The sequence below is a fragment of the Cynocephalus volans genome, chromosome 11 (assembly GCF_027409185.1).
Source record: "Cynocephalus volans isolate mCynVol1 chromosome 11, mCynVol1.pri, whole genome shotgun sequence".
In the NCBI taxonomy this organism is placed as follows: domain Eukaryota; kingdom Metazoa; phylum Chordata; class Mammalia; order Dermoptera; family Cynocephalidae; genus Cynocephalus; species Cynocephalus volans.
This window is the reverse complement of record NC_084470.1, coordinates 67,710,857-67,718,608: the sequence shown is the minus strand read 5'-3', so window position 1 is coordinate 67,718,608 and position 7,752 is coordinate 67,710,857. Positions and strand designations below refer to the sequence as shown.

The following is a 7,752-nucleotide window of genomic DNA, read 5'->3' as shown; positions in this document are numbered from 1 at the left end:
AGACACTGGACAGGATGTGTTACGTTTCTTGTACAAATGGTTTATTTGCCTTTTCTTTGTTTGTAACTTATCTATAAAAGGTTTCTCCCTACTGTCAAAATATGCATGTATAGTAATTAGGACTTCATTCGTCCATGTTTTCTTCCTTATCTTACTGTCATTGTCCTGAAAACCTTATTTTAGAAAACTGATCAGAGCCGCTGCTGCTCAGCCCCTCCACAGTGAGGGCAGCAGCCGCAGCGGAGTTGGTGGTGGCAGTGGTGGCAGTGGTGGCAGCTGCGGGCTTAGCGGCCAGTGTCCAATTTAAAGCTGAGCTGCGAGGAAAGTGGCAGTGGGTGGATAAAAATATGTGCTGAACAGTGGACTCAGAGACCAATAAAAATAAACTACTACTTGCACGTCATTTGACTGGTTAGCCAGTTGCTGATATCCAAGATGAGTGGATTAGGAGAAAACTCCTTAGATCCGCCGGCCACTAATTCACTAAAAGGAAAACTGCCATGTGATACTCCAGGACATGGAAATGCTATTTCCACTGATGATGAGGTTCAGAAAGCTGATGTATCTTCTACAGGACAGGGACTTACTGATAAAGACTCCTTCGGACCACTGTTACTTCAGGCATCGGATGGTTTCCTGTTTGTGGTGAATCGAGATGGAAACATTGTATTTGTGTCAGAAAATGTCACACAGTACCTGTAACATAAGCAGGAGGAACTGATTAACACAAGTGTTTATAATATCTTGCATGAAGAGGACAGAAAGGATTGTCTTAAAAACTTACCAAAATCTACAGTTAATGGTGTTTCCTGGACAAATGAGACCCAGAGACAAAAAAAAGCCATACCTTTCATTGCCATCCAATGATGAAAACACCACATGATATTCTGGAAGACATAAACACCAGTCCTGAAATGCGCCTGTGATCCAAAACAATGCAGTGCTTTGCCCTGTCTCGGCCACGAGCTATGATGGAGGAAGGGGAAGATCTGCAATCCTGTATGATCTGTGTGGTGTTCTGCATTACTACAGGAGAAAGAGCATTGCCATCAAGCCCTGAGTGGGAGCTTTATTAGTAGACATGATCATTCAGGAAAGGTTGTCAATATAGATAGAAATTCATTGAGATCCTCCATGAAGCCTGGCTTTGAAGCTATAATCTGAAGGTATATTCAAAGATGTTTTTAGTCTTAGTGATAGGCGGTCATGGTCCCAGAAACGTCACTATCAAGAAGCTTATTACATCCACGGCCATGCAGAAACCCCAGTGTATCGATTCTCATTGGCCGATGGAACTGTAGTGACTGTACAAACAAAAAGTAAACTCTTCTGAAATCTCATAACAAACAATCGTCGTGGCTTTGTCTCAACCTGCTTTCTTCAGAGAGAACAGAATGGTTATAGGTCAAACCCAAATCCTGCTGGACAAGGCATCAGACCTCCTGTGGCTGGATGCAACAATTTGGTAGGCAGCGTGAGCATGTTGCCAAACCAAGGCTTACAGATGCTGCACAGGGCAGATGAGTGGAGCTAGGTATGGGGGTTCTAGTAAAATAGCTTCACTGATCCCTGGCCCAAGCATGCAGTCACCGTCTTCCTACCAGAACAACTGTGCGTTCAACATGAGCAGCCCCCCTCATGAGAGTTCTGGTCTTGGCTCCAGTCTGTCCGGGGCCAAAGAGCCCGGTCATAGCCTGCCCAGGGTCATGAAGCCCTGCCAATAGCCCTCTGACACTAAAGATATAAATGCTGTGACCTTTCCTCCTTTTTCTCCTTCTTACTGCTTGCACAGCCCTAGGCGTAGATCACCGCTGCTTTGCTTTAGATAGCTGAGAAATGTTCCATTTCCTGGAAAGATTTGCCCTGTGATTTCTCCCAGAAAACATCTGCATACTTCCTTATCTGCTGATTCCCTCCTGCTGTCTACATAAGCTGTGACCTTCTGGCTAATAAACGAGACTTGATCAGAATACTGTCTTGTCTCCATTTCTCACGTCTCTTGTCCCATCCAATTCCCACTCCCCCCTCCAGGGTCTGCATTGAATATCCCGCGGGTCGGGACACCAGTCAGCAGAATATCATGGTTTCTCCCCATAATCGCGAGAGTCCAGAGACGGCCTCACATCAGTTTTCTCCTGCTGCCAATGTGCGCGCTCCCGTGGGATCTTCTGGAAATACTAGGAGCCACAGCTTCTCCAGCAGCTCTCTCAGTGCCCTGCAAGCTGTCCGTGAGGGTGTGGGAACTTCTCTTTTATCTACTCTGTCTTCTCCCAGCCCCAAACTAGGTAACTCTCCCAATATGAATAACACCCAACCAAGTAAAGTGAGCAGTCAGGATTCCCAGAGTCCCCTAGGCTTGTATTGTGACCAGAATCCAGTGGAGAGTTCAATATGGCAGTCAAATAGCGGAGATCACCTCAATTGCAAAGAAAGCAAAGACAGCAGCAGTATCAAAGGGTTAGAGAATCAAAGGAAAGCAAAGGTCATAAAAAATTACTGTAGTTACTTACCTGTTCTTCTGATGACCAGGGTCATTCCTCCTTGACCAATTCCCCTCTGGATTCAAGTTGTAAAGACTCTTCTATTAGTGTCACCAGCCCCTCTGGAGTCTCTGGACTCCACACCCAATATGCATGGGTCACTGGTGCAAGAAAAGCACCAGATTTTGCATAAGTTGCTGCAGAATGTGAATTCACTAGCTGAAGTAGCCAAGATTACTACAGAAGCTACTGGGAAAGTCACCAGCAGTACAACTTCTTGTGAGAAGGAAATGTCAAGCAGGAGCAGCTAAGTCCTAAGAAGAAGGAAAATAATATACTTCTTAGATATTTGCTGGTCAGGGATGATCCTAGTGATGCACTCTCTAAAGAATTACTGCCCCAAGTGGAGGGAGAGGATAATAAAATGAGTCAGTGCAGCACCTTCACTATTCCTAGCTCAAGTCAAGAGAAAGACTCTAAAATTAAGAAGGAAACAAGTAAAGAGGGATCTGGAGACCTGGATAATCTAGATGCTATTCTTGGTGATCTTACTAGTTCCGACTTTTACAATAATTCCATATCCACAAATGGTACTCACCTGGGCAACAGATGTCTCAAGGAACTAATTCTCTGGGTTTGAGAAGTCCACAGTCTTTGCAGTCCATTTGTCCTCCCTGTAACTGAGCAATGTCTCTAGACTCCAGTAAGGACTCCAGAGGACTCTAGGCTCAAGTCCTCCAGTAAGGAATATCAGTGCTTTCTCCAGTTACCAAAGCAACCCATGTTGGGTGGGAATCCAAGAATAATGGATAGTCAGGAAAATTATGGTTCAAATATGGGTGGTTCAAACAGAAAAGTGACTGTGAATCAGACTCCTTCCTCAGGAGACTGGGGCTTACCAAACCCAAAGGCCAGCAGAATGGAACCAATGAGTCCAAACTCCATGGGAAGACCAGGAGGAGATTACAATGCTTCTTTACCCAGACCTGCAATGGATGGCTCTAAGCCCACCTTGCCTCTTCAGTCTAATGGCATACCAGGTGCAAGACAATATTGCAGCAGCAGCAGCATATGCTTCAAAGGAGGCCTGGTGAGATTTCCATTGGAATGAGGGTCAATCCCTATGGCCAAGCAGCACCATCTAACCAACCAGGCTCCTGGCCAGATGTTCCTGGCATGCTGTCTATGGAACAAGGCCCTCATGAAACTCAAAATAGGTCCCTTTTTAGGAATTCCCTGAATGATCTCCTCAGGCCACCTTTGAACCTGGAAGGACAGAGTGATGAGAGAGCATTATTAAACCACGTGCACACTCTCCTGAGCAATACAGATGCGACTGGCCTGGAAGAAGTTGACAGACCTTTGGGAATCCCTGAACTTGTAAATCGGGGACAAGCTTTGGAGCCCAAATAGGATGCTTTCCAAGGCCAAGAAGCAGCAGTAATGATGAATCAGAAGGCAGCATTGTATGGACAGACATACCCAGCACTAGGGTCTCCAATGCAAGGCAGCCTTAATCTTCAGCAACAATCACCATCTTTTAACTCTATGATGAATCAGATGAACCAGCAAAGCAATTTTCCTCTCCAACAACTGCACCTTAAGGCCAACATCATTAAACCACAGACAGACACCCCCAAGCGCCTTAGAATGCAGCTTCAACAGAGAAGGCAGGGCCAGCAGTTTTTGAATCCAAGCCGGCAGGCACTTGAAATGAAAATGGAAACCCCACTGCTGGCAGTGCTGTGGTGATGAGGCCCACGATGCAGCCCCAGGAGAGCTCCCAACAGGGATTTCTTAATGCCCAGATGGTTGCCCATCACAGCAGAGAGCTGCTAAGTCATGACTTCTGACAGCAGAGGGTAGCAATGATGATGGAGCAGCAGCAGCAGCAGCAGCCCCAGGCCTCAGCTCACCCCCTTATGTGACCGTGTCCCCCAGCATGGATGGGGTTTTGGAAGGACCTGCAATGCCACAAGCTCCAGCACAGCAATTTCCATATCTACCAAATTAAGGAATGGGACAACAACCAGATCCAACCTTTGGTCGAGTGTCTAGTCCTCCTAATGCAATGATGTCATCAAGAATGGGTCCCTCGCAGAACCCCATGATGCAGCACCCTCAGACTGTACCCATGTAGCAGTCAGCAGAAATGAAGGGCTGGCCATCAGGAAACTTGGCCAGGAATAGCTCCTTTTCCCAGCAGCAGTTTGCCCACCAGGGGAATCCTGCAGCATATAGTATGGTGCACATGAATGGCAGCAGTGGTCACATGGGACAGATGAACAAGAACTCCATGCCCATGTCTGGCATGTCCATGGGTCCTAATCAAAAATACTGCTGACATCTCTACACCAGAACCTCTAAGGAAATCAGTGTATAATGACACTGCACTAGGATTTTGGGGAGGTAAAGAATCATTGTTCCAGGCATCCAGCTTTAAAGAAAGGACCAGCTTCGATCTAAGTCAAGGGTATTCCAAGTGACGTTATTTGAACAGGACTGGATTTTAAGCTGAAACACAATATCTACCTGTTTTTTCTCCCTCCCATGTATCATGGCGTTTAGAACAGTTCAAAAATATTTTCGGCACTCCATTTCCTCGGGATGTGTTTTTGGAGATATGGAGTGTTACTGGTCACAAAACTCTTCTGTGTCACTTTTTTCTGCCTTGCTAGCCAAAGTCCTTCAAATTAATGTAGGCGGGCCAGAGAACAGTGAAGAAATCAACAGATTAGAATGTCTGGTTTCTCCAGTTGCAGAATTGGACAAAGAGCATAATCCCACCCTTCAAGTGTTTTTGACACTACCAAGTAGTTCTCTGCTGACCCTTTGTCGAGTAGAACTGGCATTTCTGAGTTCTTGTCCTTTACTGACGGTGTTGAGTTGCTCTGTCCCTATTCTTTGTTGTCCTAGGCTTTCTCCTAATGAAGATTTTCATTTGTCCCTAATGTCCTGTAATACTTCACCTCCAGGAATTGTCATTGATGTCAAATGGCTTTACAGAAGGGAAAATGAGATGACAGGATTTAATTGCAGCAGCAGCAAATTTTTTATATGCTGATATGCAGCCAAGTGCACTTTATTTAAAAAGTAATGGAAAAATGCAGTATTCTTGAGGTCTTGAGGAATGGTGAATCACATTACTGGTTTTATTCTACACTAATCTGTTGGACAAAAACTATGATTTTTTTTTTTTTTTTAAGTACTGGTGTCACCCTTTGCCTATATGGTAGAGTAATAACAATTTTTGAAAGTAATCTTCTGCAAACCGAAGGCCAGTTACTGCATTCTGAATCAGAATTTTGCAGTGCTTCTGTAAATAATTTTTTTTTGTAAATATGACCTTTAAGATATTGTACTATGTAAAATATGTACATGCATTTTTTTATACGTCACAACAACTCATTTCCACAGAGTTTATGAAGCTAAATATTCAACATTGTTGATTTCAGTAAGCTCAGTGTGAGGAGGGTACAACAGAAGAGGCATCCCCTGAATTCTGTGGCCTGGGGGGAGGGACAGAGCTTCTTCTCCTCCAGCCTTAAATGATGCCTCACTCTTTTCAATCTCTTAATCTAAATACTTTTAAACAAGATCATTTGTTTAGATGTACGCACTTTTTTTTTTTTTTTTTTTTTTTTTACTTTCTCTACCAGAACTAAGCACTTTGTTAATTTGTGGGCAAAGAATAGGTATGGGGGGAAAACTTTTAAAAAAATAAATAAAAGATATAAGGAATTTTTAAAAATCAAACAATTTGATTAAAAACAAAAACTTTTGGATTTTAAGCAGTCCATAATTAAACGGTAGCAATTCATGTTTTATTTTGTTTTTAAGTTGAGTGTGAGCACATCCATTAGGAGTGCTCTAAGATTTTGGTTGTTAGAACCTGAATCCCACACTGAGATCTCCGTAGAATCCTTGCTGTGTGATTTCTGGAATGTGCTCAGCAGTCTTGTTATTCTGCTAATAAGATTTTTCACTGTGTCCCTGTGAATTAGAAGAGTGTCATTGTTACTTCTAAAGGAGCCTGGTACCCAGAACAGCCAGTTGTAATGCGGTTTAGAGCCATAGCCTGAGCGCCTTTGCTGCCCCTCCTTCTGTCCCCTGCCACTTTCTGCTGTTACCTCTCCTTGACACCTGTTCTAGCCAGTTGGGAGTAGGGGGAAAAATCAAATTTAATTCCCTTTATCTGGGTTACTTTATTAGGTTCAAACAGTTGAATGAAACTGGGTTTTTGCAATATCTATGAATTTCAAATTCTCTGCTAGCCTTCGTGTCATTTTCTAGCAATAACCAATAGTCAGTTACTTTTTTTTTATTTCACACATTTAGCCAATCTTTCTAGACGTCTCTGAAGGTTATGTCATCTCATGTCTTTGACATGCTTATGAATAAGTGAAGCCAGATATTTCCAGAACCACCGCTAGAGTGGACTTTATTTTCCTAACAGTGTATAGACCATTTTGCGTTTGTCCCTCTTACTCCACCCCCTTCACCCTACCCCAACCCCATGTTCGAAATAAATCTAAGACTGTCAATCTGTAAACTTCCATAGTAGTGTCCTGTACTCTTCAGGTAACGTAGTTCATTTAGAGACAGAGGCACAGCTGAGTAAGTCTCTGTCTTTCTCAACTCAGTCGTGTCAAGTGCTCTGAGCCTTCCTTGTTTAAGTTGTGAGTGTGGGGAGAAACAGAATGGTGCTCTTACCCTTCCTGACTTTTAAAAATTATTAAAAACAAAACAAAAATTTAAGTTTTGTGATTCTTTCCTCAGTCCTGACTCCAGGCTAACTGGAAGGCAGCATCCCTTTTTTATGGGGAAAAAATGTTTTTATGTTTTCTACTTGTTCATTTTATTGGTGCAAACTCAAGATTTTGACTTCCTTTTAATAGATGCAGTCTTTGAGGCAATTCGTTGTTTTTACGTTTATTGTCCTTTTTTCCCTATTTTTTTCCATTTTTTTTAGATAATTATCTTTCTATTCCCACTGCCTACCTCTCCTCTCACCCACCCATCGCCCCCATTTTATAAACTTTGGTATCTGTTGGGTGAATAGTATAAGTAAACATTTCATCTGCTTTTAGAATGCGGTATATTTCCAGTACTTACTTTTTTGCTGAATCCAAAGATTTATAAATACAAAAATATATATTTTATAAAGATCAAATGATACAAAGGAGATACATATTTCTTCCTTCAAAAAATAAATAGAAGTTGCATTGTTAATGTTCATATTATGATGCCACTTTTCTAAATTGTGCATCTG

General features: G+C 42.8%; 1 pseudogene; it reads left to right on the top strand.

Annotated features, from left to right (window-relative positions):
- Positions 1–435: 435 nt before the first annotated feature.
- Positions 436–4,824, top strand: LOC134390542 (nuclear receptor coactivator 3-like; annotated as a pseudogene).
- Positions 4,825–7,752: the final 2,928 nt, after the last annotated feature.